The 12,770-nt window shown below is 48.1% G+C and overlaps 1 long non-coding RNA gene across 1 annotated transcript; it reads right to left on the bottom strand.

Moving 5' to 3' along the window:
* Window positions 1–3,734: 3,734 nt before the first annotated feature.
* LOC132709988 (uncharacterized) lies at window positions 3,735–10,816 on the bottom strand. Its single transcript, XR_015728542.1, has 3 exons — window positions 10,783–10,816; window positions 9,312–9,492; window positions 3,735–4,017 (listed from the first exon to the last, which is right to left on the bottom strand). It is a non-coding gene; the product is annotated as an uncharacterized LOC132709988 (long non-coding RNA).
* Between the last annotated feature and the right edge of the window lie 1,954 nt (window positions 10,817–12,770).

Below are 12,770 nucleotides of genomic sequence, written 5' to 3'. Positions count from 1 at the left end.
CAATGCCCATATTTTCTGAATTTAGAGAAAGCAAAAATTGTGTAAATTCCCAAATCAGCTCTGAGGGCAGCAGCTGGAGTCCTTTTAGCCACCCCAAGATCCTCCTCAGAGGCTGAGATTGGGTTGGTTCTGCTGGTGGTTTCTCTCTGAAGCCCCAAACATCAGATTGATGGAAGAACATGGGGGAAAACTGGGACTCAGATCCTTTAATAACTGGGGCTGAGGAAGCTGGAGAGCTATGAGGTTTTCATTTAAGCACTACTTTCACTCCTGCCCTTTCTCTAACTGAGCTCCTTGGATGATGAGGGAGCCAAGATTCAGGCTCAGAGAAAACAACCCCAGGTAAGGAAAGGTGTTACTTGCTCTATTGGCTGACCATCTATGGCTATGATGTCATTTCACAAAGACCCTAACTTTTGAACTTGCTTATAAATTATCAGATAATTATTATGACAAAACAATCCAAATCTATACAATCCAATGTCTAAGTATGATAATATCACATTATCTGTATAAATCGGTGTATTCCAATAGAAACTTAGCAGGCTAAACACATGTACCTATAACAGAATTTATAACAAAATAAAAGGGTTGGAAGGGACCTTGGAGGTCTTCTAGTCTAACCCCCTGTTCAAGCAGTAAACCAGGCATAGTATCAGTAACTGTGAGAGGGATCCTGGAGTCTTCGTGGACAACCAATTAAATATGAGTGAAGAGTGTGCAGCAGCAGCCAAAAAAGCCAATGCAATTCTAAATTGCATTAACAGAGAGATACAATCAAGATGAAGAGAGGTACTAATACCACCCTATAAAACCTTAGTAAGACCACAACTAGAATACTGCATCCAGTTTTGGTCACCACACTATAAAAAAGATGTTGAGACTCTAGAAAAAGTGCAGAGAGGAGCAACCAAGAGGATTATGGGACTGGAGGCTAAAACATACAATGAACGGTTGCAGGAACTGGGCATGGCTGGACTAGTGAAGAGAAGGACCAGGGAAGACATGATAGCAGTCTTCCAATATTTGAGGGGCTGCCACAGAGAGGAGGGGGTCAAGCTATTTTCCAAAGCACCCAATGGCCGGCAAGGAATAATGGATGGAAACTGAGCAAGGAGAGATTCAACCTGGAAATAAAGAGATAAAGTTGCCTTCAGAAGTTGTGGGAGCTTCATCACTGGAAGCTTTCAAGAAGAGACTGGACCGTCATCTGTCAGAAATGGTGTAGGGTCTGCTTGGACTAGATGACCTACAAGGTCCCTTCCAACTCTGTTAATCTGTATCTATCTATACTATTCCAGACAAGTGGCTGTCCAGTCTCTTCTTCAAAGCCTCCAGTGATGGACCACCCACAATTTCTGAAGGGGAGACGTTCCATTCCTCACCATTAGGAAATTTCTCCTTAGTTCTAGGTTGTTTCTCTCCTTGATTACTGATCCATTATTTCTTTTCTTGTTCGGAAATAGGTGGACCTCTCAAATATTGGTACATTGCTATGATGTCACCCCTCATCCTTTTCACTAGACTAGACATCCTGAATTCCTGCAACTGTTCCTCATATGTTTTAGTCTCCAGGCCCTTAATCATCTTTTCTGCACTCTTTCCAGAGTCTCTACATCTTTTTTATAATATGGAGACTAAAACTGGATGCACTATTCCGAGTGTGGTCTTGCCAAGGCATTATGAAGCAGTACCAATAATTCATGTGATCTTGATTTTATCCCTCTGTTAATGCAACCTAGAATTGCAATGGCTTTTTTGGCTGCTGCCACAGATTGCTGGTTCATATTTAAGTGATTGTCCACTAGGACTCCAAGTTCCTCTCACAGTTACTGCTATGGAGCCAGATTTCACCTCATCTGTAAGTGGACATTTGGTTTTTCTAGCCTAAGTATAAAACCTTACTTTTCTCTACAATGAATTACAGTTTGTTAGATAGGCCCAGGGTTCAAGTCTAACTAGATCCATCTGGATCTTCAGCCTATCTTCTGGGGTGTTGGCTATTCCTGCCACTTTAGTGTTGTCTTCAAATTTGATGATTTCCCCTCTTCTCCCCTCATCCAAATCATTCATGAAGACGTTGAAGAGAACTAAGCCTAAAATGGAACCTTGGGGTCCCCCACTGCTTGTTTCCCTCCATGCAGACGTAGTTCCATTGAGGACCCCAGGCTGACTCCATCTGGGGGTGATGCTGTCCATCCCACATATTTTCAGCTTCCCGAGAAATAGGTTGTGGTTTACTTTGTCAAAGCCTTTCTGAAATCCAAGTACTGTATACTACGTGCACTGCATTTCATTGGTCCACTAATTTAGTCATTTTTGTCAAAGAATTAAATAACTTTTATTTATGATCTGTTTTTTGATCTTGTGTTAGTCCTAGTAAGTCATTCATATCTAGACTGAATAACAAGGGTTCAGATATGCACCCTTCCCTTCCCCCTTGGTAAGCATAGATCCTTCTTCTCATGGCTCCATTGAACCCAAACCTCCCTCTCAAACAAGGGCTTGGATCAGGGCCAACAGGCTGAGCTCCATTTTGAAGCCTATCAATTTTCTCCATCACATTTCTCTGTTTATTGAGTCAAATGCTGCACTAACATCTACAAAGCCTGCAAACCTTGTTTTACTTCACTGATATAGATGAGATATTTCAGGACAAATTTGTTGCTAATATTAAATTATTAATTTATGCATTATTTCTTATAAAATCTGTATGGCTTTTTACTCTACCTAAAACTTTCTGGTTCTTCTGCATGGAATGCATTTTTCTCAGATTTAACTAAGAGGATCATGACATAAATTTTAGCCACAATATCTTCTACTCTATTTAGTCTATAGTTGCTAGAGTCCTTTTTATTCCTCATTCTAGGTAGTTAAAATTTATTTATTTATTTATTTATTTATTTATTTGTTTGTTTATTTATTTATTTATTTATTTATTTATTTATTTTATTTTATTTTATTTTATTTTTATACCATCCTTCTCCTGCGGGACTCAGGGCAGTGTACAGCCGAGATAAAACATAGCATATAAAATTTAAAAACAGTTTAAAAAACAATTAAATAATTTTGGCCCAAAATTTAAAACAACCCAATTAAAACTGAATTCATTTAAAACTGAGAGGATGGGATCAAGCCAGCCCGGCTAGATGGAAAAAGTGTGTTTTCAGGGCCCGACGAAAAGTCCGGAGGTCTGATATCGTGCGTATCTCAGGGGGTAGGTCATTCCAGAGGGCAGGTGCTGCCACAGAGAAGGCTCTCCCCCTGGGGGTCGCCAGCTGCCACTGTCTGGCCGACGGCACCCTGAAGAGGCCCTCTCTGTGCGAGTGAACCGGTCGGTGGGAGGCTATTGGCGGCAGAAGGCGGTCTCACAGATACCCCGGCCCTAAGGCATGGAGCTGCTGCTATTGCCAACTTCAATCCAACTGGATAGGGCAGGCATTATTTATATGTGAAAATGAAGATGCCAATAGAGGCCCCAACAACCAGGGATATTTTTTGATCGGTTAAATAGTTGGTAGAATGTCTTCTCCAGGGAACGTATTGCTTGTATTTCAGGCCTTTTATGATTAATCTCAACATGAAGATAATGGGGTAAAATAGTGACATTTTTGCTAATATGGAGAAAAGCAGCTCTTGAATTCCATGGAGAAGACATGATTACATCTATTGCTCACCCACCACCACCCACCCCTCACTTTACCAGAAGGAGAAAAACACACACAAACCTGTGGGACTTTGTAGGTGCCTACTAAAGTTGACATCTGGATGGAGATGTCCCTGTCAGCTGCATCAAGAAGAGCCAGAAGGTTCTCCTTCCTTCCACAGCCGTAGTTGGGGACATTGGCTTCTCCAGTGGAGAGAATGTCCATCAAGGCATCTGAAGTGTGGAAAGTGCTCAAATGGTTGCTTTGGATGTTGTAGCCAAGTGTGAGATTGTGCAGGAGCTGGGAATTCTTGTTGACCATTTGAATGTTGAAAATGAATGGTAAGCATTGTGAAAAACCATAAAGATCCCTATTGTTAAAACATGTTATTATAATCAACATCAACAACAAATACTTTTTAAAATATATAATCCTTTTCAAGCCTACTGAGCCTTAAACCAACGTTGATCCAAAATGAATGATGGTTACACAAATATGGAAATGGGCTGAGGTATGGCAACTACAACTGATTCCACCTCTACTTTAAATAAAATTCATTGTTCAAGTTGTTATGTATATAAGTTTTGGCAGGAGATTTAAACTACAATAGGTCAATTGTGATTGGTCAGCTCCCCGACCGGCCGGGTATATAAGGAGAGCTGTTTGCCTGTAACTTTTGCTGAAGCCTCCCTATACATTAAAGAGCTATTGCCACTACCTTGCTTCTGCCTCCTCAAACGCCCAACTTAACATTGGCGACAAACGTGGGATTGAGGCACTGAGAAGCAAGCCGAAGAAGAGCTATCTAGAGTGGATTCAGCCAGGCTGACGAGCCGTACACAGCAGAATACCACAATGTCTGCCTTCATACCGCCAAAGCCTTTTGTCCCGGCCAGAGAGAAGTGGGGGTTGTACATGATCCGTTTCGAGTGCACCTTGGAAGCCAGCGACATGCAGAGTCTCCCTGGGAACCGAAAGAGGGCCCTGTTCCTGAGCCAGTGTGGACCGGAGGTCTTCGACATGGTGGAGTCACTCTCGGAACCGACCCTGGTCCAGACCATCCCGTGGGAAGTGCTACAAGCCATACTCAAGGAACACTACGCCCCGGTCCCATCAAAGTTCGTGCAGTGCTACAAGCTCCGGCAATGAGTTCAGCGTGAAGGAGAGCCAATCAGCGCATACATGGCTGCCCTGTGTAAGGCTGCAATGCACTGCGAGTACCGGGACCTCAATGATGTGCTCCTAGAGCAACTAATCTGTGGCGTAAGAGATATACGCTTACAGAAAAGCTTGCTCGCGAGGCAGAATCTGACTCTACCCATCACTCTCGATGAGGCCAGAGCACACAAAGTCTTCGACCAAGGCTGTGGAGATACTGCAATGACCAGTCAACCCGAAAGGAGACCGGAGGTCGGCACCGGTACACCGAGAAGCGACCCAGACCAGCAGCAAGGAAGAGTCAGAGGAGGACATCTTCCAAACTGAGAGACAAATGCGGGAGCAGAAGGAGCAATGCAGAAGCTGTTCGAGCTGCGGCGGGGCACACCAGAGACAAACCTGTAAATTCAGGGATGCCATCTGTAGGCGTTGCGAGAAGAAGGGGCATTTGGCGAGAGTCTGCAGAGCAAGCCTACCAGTCAACCACAAGCCCCAGGACAATTTCAGCCAATCAGAGCTGGCGTGGCACAAGCGGACCAGTAAAGATGGCGACCAGAGGAAAAGGCGCAAATTTCAAAGCCCCGAGACCTGCAGCACCAGGATCGCCCAGGCCAGCGCGACCATTGAGAAGAAGGTCCACACAATGGTCGAGATCGAAGGACAACCCTGCGAGATGGAGATCGACACCGGATCATCCCTGTCCATCATGTCCTGGACCACCCTGAAGACCGCATTCCCCAGCATCAAGAAGAGCTGGCTCCAGATCCAGCAAATTCGACTTCGAGACTACCAGGGGAACAGCATCCCTGTGGTAGGAGTAGACACATTCCAGGTCATGTATGGCGAATACCAGAAGGAGCTGCCCCTCACTGTGGTCAGCGAAACCCTACCAAGCCTCCTAGGGCTGGATTGGTTCAAGGCCCTAGGAATGGGATTCACCGGCATCCACACCACTAGTGGCAGCACCCTGAAGGATGACCTCATGCAGGAGTTTCAGGACATCTTCGACGACCAGCTGGGCAAGTACATGGGGACCCCTATTTCATTTAACCTAGACCCCGATCAAATTGAAGGCTAGACAAGTGCCCTTTGCGCTCAAGCCCAAAATTGACTTGGAATTGGATGAACTAATCAAGCAAGGAGTGTTAGTCCCAGTACACCACGCCAAGTGGGAGACCCCAATAGTGACTCCGGTCAAATCAGATGGGTCTGTGCGCATCTGCAGGGACTACAAATGCACATTAAATAAGGCTCTTCAGCAGAGCGCATACCGTGTCCCAATTGTGCATCATTTGCTCCATTCACTGGGCCCTGGCAAGATCTTCGCAAAACTCGATCTTGCACAGGCGTATCAGCAACTACTGGTAGATGGCGCTACCGCGGAAGCACAGACTATAGTCACCCACAGAGGTGCATTCAAATGCACCAGACTTCAATTCGGAGTCAGCATAGTCCCCGGACTTTTTCAAAGTACCATGGAGCGTTTGTTACAGGGACTGCCAGGGGTAGTGCCCTACTTTGATGATGTACTCATTAGTGCAACAGACGAGAAGCAGCTAGGGGACAGACTCAGGTGGGTTTTGGCGAAATTCAGGGAGGCTGGACTTCGCGTAAAATGAAACAAGTGTATGATTGCAGTCCCCTCTGTGGAATTCCTGGGGTACCAGGTGGACGGATTGGGAATACACCCCACCGAGAGCAAAATAAGGGCCATCCAAAATGCGCCCACACCAAAAAACAAATCGGAGCTACAGGATTTCTTGGGCCTCCTCAACTTTTATGCCATCTTCCTGAGAGACAAGGCAATGGTCACCGAACCACTACACCGGTTACTGGCCAAAAATGCACCTTGGGTCTGGAGGGATGTTGAAGCTGCTGCATTCAACGCAGTGAAAAAACTCTTATCTGCAGACAGTTTCCTGATTCAGTATAATGTGACACTACCACTGGTCTTAGTCTGCGACGCATCCCCTTTTGGCATGGGAGCTGTCTTGAGCCATAGGCTACTGAATAGGCTAGAGGCACCCATTGCCTATTACTCACAAACCCTGTCCAGTGTGGAACGGAATTACAGCCGCTGGACAGAGAAGCCCTCGCAGCCGTCTCGGGGGTCAAAAAATTTCATGAATACCTATTTGGATGACACTTTGAACTGGTCACAGACCATCGACCTCTTTTAGGCCTCCTGGCTGGGGATCGGCCCACACCCTCTGCCTTGTCTCCACACATAACACGGTGGACCATCTTCCTGGCAGCTTACTCCTACCAACTTGTCCACCGCCCGAGACTAAGTTTGGGGCACGCTGATGCCCTCAGCCGCTGTCCGTTACCAGACCTCCTAGAAGACCCAACTCCGGAGGCACCAGTACTCCTGATTGATGTTTTGGACTCAGGGCCTCTCACGTCCACGGAAGTGGCGAGAGCCTCCACTAAAGATCACGTGTTAAGGACTGTAATGGGTTGGGTCATGAGGGGTTGGCCGGCAAAGACTGAGGGCGGGGAATTCAAAGCATTTGCTAGCAAAAAGAACGAACTGTCTATGCAAGGGGGGTGTTTGTTATGGGGTGACCGCATCATTGTGCCCTTATGCTTAAGGGAAAAAGTCTTAAGAATGTTACATGAAGGGCACCCCGGAATTGTACGAATGAAGGGTCTAGCTAGAAGCAATGTATGGTGGCCCCAAATGGATAACATCATCACCGAGTGGGTGGGGAAGTGTAACCCCTGTCAAGAATCCAGGCCAGATCCCCCCACAGCACTGGTCAGGGAATGGGAGAGTCCCCAGGGGTCCTGGTCAAGGTTAAACATAGATTTTGCAGGCCCATTTCATGGACAAACATTTTTGGTGATCGTCGATGCCTTTTTAAAATGCTCGAGATCATCCTCATGCAATCCACGACTGCCAAGGAGGTCATAAAAGTACTCCGGAAACTCTTTGCCACCCACAGATTGCCCGATACCCTTGTATCGGATAACGGGCCCAATTCACCGCCACCCAATTCGAGGGGTACCTGGCAGAATTAGGCATCCAACACACACTCAGCCTTGGTACTACAGTGGTTTAAAGCACCCTGTTATTAACACAGCTGCCTGCAATTTACTGCTGGTTCGAATCTCTCCAAGGCTCAAGGTTGACTCAGCCTTCCATCCTTTCTAAGGTAGGTTAAATGAGGACCCAGTTTGTGGGGGCAATAAGCTGACTTTGTATAAATATACAAAAGTATGAAGGCTATTGCTTAATGCATTGTAAGCCGCCCTGAGTCTCCGGAGAAGGGCGGCATATAAATCAAATTAAAAAAAAAACAAAAAACTCTCGGCCCTGTTTCATCCGGCCAGTAATGGACTGGCTGAAAGATTTGTGAGAATGGCCAAAGAGGCACTGGCATGGCTGGATGCGGGAGACTGGCAGGCCCGAATAGACAAGTTCTTAACAGCCCAACACACCACCCCTTGTACAGGCGCAGTCCAGCCAAACTCCTCATGGGTAGGAAGCTCAGGTGTACCTTGGACCGATTACACCCCAACTACTCCCCGAATGGATTTAGAGGAGCTGACCAGAAGTTACAGGAGTTTAAGATAGGGACACCAGTGTTCGCAAGGAATTACTCAGGGGGGCCCCTATGGGTAGCCGGAGTGATTTCTGAAATCAAGGGACCAAAATCATATACAGTAGACATGGGAGATGGGAGGATCTGGCGTAGGCACATTGATCAACTCAGAAAAAGGTTGGCTGGACAGCCAGAAGTGTACTCAGAAATGCCAAGCCCTGATTACCCAAGTTTTCCTACAACAGCTAGCTCAAGCCCGAGAATGTCAGAAAACTTAGCTGCAAACTCCAGGATCCAACACCGCCCTAGCGAGACACCACTCCCAGCCGAGGACATCAACGCCTCCGACGAGATCCAGGAGGTTCCATTGGCGGAGCCGGGAGAAACAAAAGGTCCCTCCGACCGGCTCGAGGCCACGCCTCAGACTGAACTGCACAGGTCAACTAGGGCCCGGACACGCCCTGGTCACCTGCACGATTTTGTATGCAAATGTATAGACTAAGTGCCTTCTGGGAGGGGAAGGGTGTTATATATATAAGTTTTGGCGGGAGATTTAAACTACAATAGGTCAATTGTGATTGGTCAGCTCCCCGGCCGGCCGGGTATATAAGGAGAGCTGTTTGCCTGTAACTTTTGCTGAAGCCTCATTATACATTAAAGAGATGTTGTCACTACCTTGCTTCTGCCTCCTCAATCGCCCAACTTAACACAAGTGATAAATTAAGGATTGAACTGAGAGCAGAGAATAAACTGGAGTCCTTTCACCTTTTTTTCAGACCCCTTTTTGGATTTGAGTCTCTTTCACAAAATCAGACCAGAGAGAGAAGCCATGGAAATCAAAATCATTCAGGAAATTAGACATATTCCCCAATATAGGAAGAAATGAAAAATAAAAAACTGAAAAGAAGGAGAGTGTTAGAATGGAGGGAGTGCAACTCCATCACCCTGAATGACTTACCAATCATGGAAAACAAACTGAAGAGAAGGATCCATGTTGAAAAGCAACTTTGTATGCAATCTTTCCTTTCCACTGAAGACTATACCAATGAGATGGTCTCCTGGGCTGTAAAAGCTCTGTCGTTGTTTTCCATCCTGGTTCTCCAAACTCAGTGGGCATTTCATTCTCAGCTTCCCAGAGACTGGATGGCACAAAAGCAGCATCAGAGGCAGAAGCAGGAGGTCCATAATTCATGGGGTGAATCAATGAATCCTTTTCCTGTTTCTAAAGAAGAAGTAGAAGAATCAAAGAAACAAGGTGGAACATCCAGTTGCTTTTTCTCAACACAGAGAAACACTCAGCTTCATCTGGAAAAGAAAGAGACGTACATTCAAGAGCACAGATCCTGCCTGTCCCAAACCTCCATATTTCTCTGCCCAAAGTCTCCCCTGGAGGATTCAGCCAAAGAACAGAGCTGAAACTTATATCATAATTCTCCCTATCAGGAGAGATCCCTGGATAATTCAAGTAGTTCTTGGACTTGGAGATTGTCGGGAAATTCTCTGGAGGGAAATGAAAGGGAAATAATCTCCATGTGATTCATAATAACAGGGGCAGAGATGGAATTAAATCGGTCATCTAGAATTGAGAGGTTTGGAGTCTCCATGCTTCAAATTGGCCCCAGAAGGAAAACATGGCACCTGTGGCTTAAGAAAAAAGAAACCTGATATTTGTTTGCATAGTGATTAAAGAGAAAATCCCAGAGGCCAGTTAATGCCAGAGTATGTCACAGATCTGAAATATCTGCCAGCTGAGTTGGAACCAAAATTTACTTTATGTTGAAAGCTAATGCTCAAGGGCATCGCACAAAAGAGCTGATGCAATAATGTGGCCAGTTTCTAAGAACAAAATCAGCTTTCGTGAAAAAGTAGGGTTAAAAAAATCACATCCACATACAAACAGAGAGACAGAGACAGAGAGAGAGAGAGAAGTTAGAGAAAGCCAAGTTATAAGAGATGGAGAAATCAAGGCTGCCTCTCACTAGAAGGAAGGGAGGAAGGGAGGGATTCTCATGTTCATCTGCAAAGATGAAAAAGCTGATCTGCAAAATCCGACTTCCATCTTCAGAGACCTGGGAATGAAGAAGCCCATATCCCATGTTCCCCTGCCACCCTTTCCCATGCACAGGCCAGGCAAGGGGGCTCTTGCAGGGATGCCAGATAGGAGACTCTGCCCGGCTGAGTGGGGAGCCCCTCTTGGGAGAAGGAAGCTGGGGAGCCTGGTGGTGGGGAAGGGAAGCAGATCTGCAAAATCCCCCTCCAGGTTCCATCTTCTGAGTCCTGGAAATGGGAGAGACCATATCCCATGTTGCTCAGCCACCTCTTTCCATGCATGGGGCATTCAGGGGAAAGCAAAGCCCAGACCCACAGAGAAGGCCCAAGATGGCCAGGGAGGAGGAGGGGATCTGGGGCATTCCTGGGAAGAGACTAACCTGGTTTATGGGTCCCAGGGTTGAATGTTGGGGGGGGGACGCAGCCCCCGGGGTTTCTCCAGCCTCTCTTGGGCTCCATGTCTTTCCAGGAGAGGCTCCTGTGGGGGAGAAGCAATGCAGGGCTGGGTCTTCCGAGGGGGATCCGGGGTTGCCCTGGGGGAAAAGGCAGCCGGCCTCTCCCTGGAGGGGACCCTCCGTGACTCTGAGGAAGATGGGGCTCCCCGTGCCCACTCCAGACCCTCCAGAGCAGGGGTCACCAACCTTTTGGACCTCAGGGACCACTAAAGTCATAATTTTAAATCCCGCGGACCACTAATATGATCTGCCTAATGACCAACTGGGTGGGCATGGCTAGGTGGTCATGTGGCTGGGTGGGTGTGGCCAACTCAATGTCACTCATCTTGAGGGGTGTCTCGCTGGCCTCTACTCAGCCGTCCCTCCCAGCCACTCCTTGCCTCCCCCCCCAGGCTCCTTAGGGCCCCAACAGGAAGCAGATGTTGGAGCTAAGCAGGCACCATGAGAAAGGAGTTGGCAAAACAGCTCAGTTCAAACTGGATCTGACTGAGAAGGAGGCTCAGCAGACACACCTCATTGAGGGCTATGAGCATAGGCTTTCCAAGCAGAGGGAAGACCTGCGGGAGTGCAAGGCCAGGTACTGGCACCTGGGGGCTCAGTGGGCTGAGATGGTCAGCCAGTTCCAGACCATGATGCTGTCCCACTGGAACAAGGTCCTCCAGCTCTTTGCCACCAGCAGCCCTTCCCTCCAGCCTTTGCCCAACGCCCCGCATCAGGAGGCTGAAGCAGACCCCAAGTTGGAATTTCTGCCCCCCTCTGACCCACACAAAAAGACCTGGAAGGGGGAGAGTCTCTGCAGCCATCCCGGCATGGGGGACTGCAAGGAGCTGGTGTGGGCCACGGTGGGATTGCTGCAGCCCATCCTCAGCAGCAGCAGAACAAACTGCAAGGGAGCTCAGGGGCCGGTTGCGAGAAGTCCCAGGCTCCTGGGAAGACAGGGAAGAGGCTCTCCGGTTTGCTGGCCTCTCACTCAGGCATACTTTGACAACTGGACTGTTTCTCTCTACCCGCCTTTCCTTTTTTGTCTGCTGGATCGATGCAGGGGGACGTCAACCTAGCTTGAGACTGTGTGTCTGGACCAGGTGCTTTCTCTCGGCCTCCTGCCCGTCTCTGCTTCTGTCAGACCATCGGGTGAGAGGCCCGAGATGAAGCATCTGGTCTGGGCACACAGCCTTCCAGCAACCTCTTTTGTGTTCCTTCTCTCAAGGAGAAGCTTTGTGGTCGATGTGAGTGAAGGAAAAAAGAAAACAGGCAGACTGACGGTAGCTTGTTGATGTCTGTGGGAAAGTCGGTCCCATACTAGTCACAGGACTGGCCCATTGGTCGTCCCGGAGCAGCTCCTCCACCCAGGTGCACTGGCTTGCCTGGATGACCAGCCCAGGGGAAGGAGGCGTGCCTGGCGCAGCAACATTCCCATCCACGCATAGGAGCTTTCACACTTGCAACTAAAGCCACCTGCGCTCCTCTCCACTCTGCCTGCTGCGATCTCCGCTGAGGTTTCCGCCCCTTCCAGAGTCTGCAAAGGAAGAAAGAGTGCTACTCCTTCAAGGTCTTCCACAGCCCTGGTGGGGAGGGAGGGGGGGGTCCTAGCTGGACACCAGCCACAACACCAACTAAGTTTAGCACGCAAATGCCCTGGTCACGCCTGTTGGGTGAATGCAGCTTCTGCAATACCCTCCGCAGGCCCAGGTGCATTGGGAGGGCAGGCGAGTGGAGTGAACAACCCGGGGATTTGGGCAACCTTTACATGGCTGGAATGCCTGCAGGATCCCTGGCTTCTGAGGCCAGCGAGGCCCAACGTTTGGGCTCTGGCGCACTCTTCTCCTCCTGGGCGGCAGGAGTTTCGCCTGCCGCTCATTGAAGCACCTGGATTCCCAGGGAGGGAGGGAGGGGCTGGAGCTACTAAACAGGAG

This window comes from Pantherophis guttatus, chromosome 6 (assembly GCF_059756535.1).
Source record: "Pantherophis guttatus breed Tessera chromosome 6, ASM5975653v1, whole genome shotgun sequence".
Taxonomy (NCBI): Eukaryota; Metazoa; Chordata; class Lepidosauria; order Squamata; family Colubridae; genus Pantherophis; species Pantherophis guttatus.
Note: the sequence above shows the minus strand (reverse complement) of the source record. Positions and strands in the feature narration are given on the sequence as shown.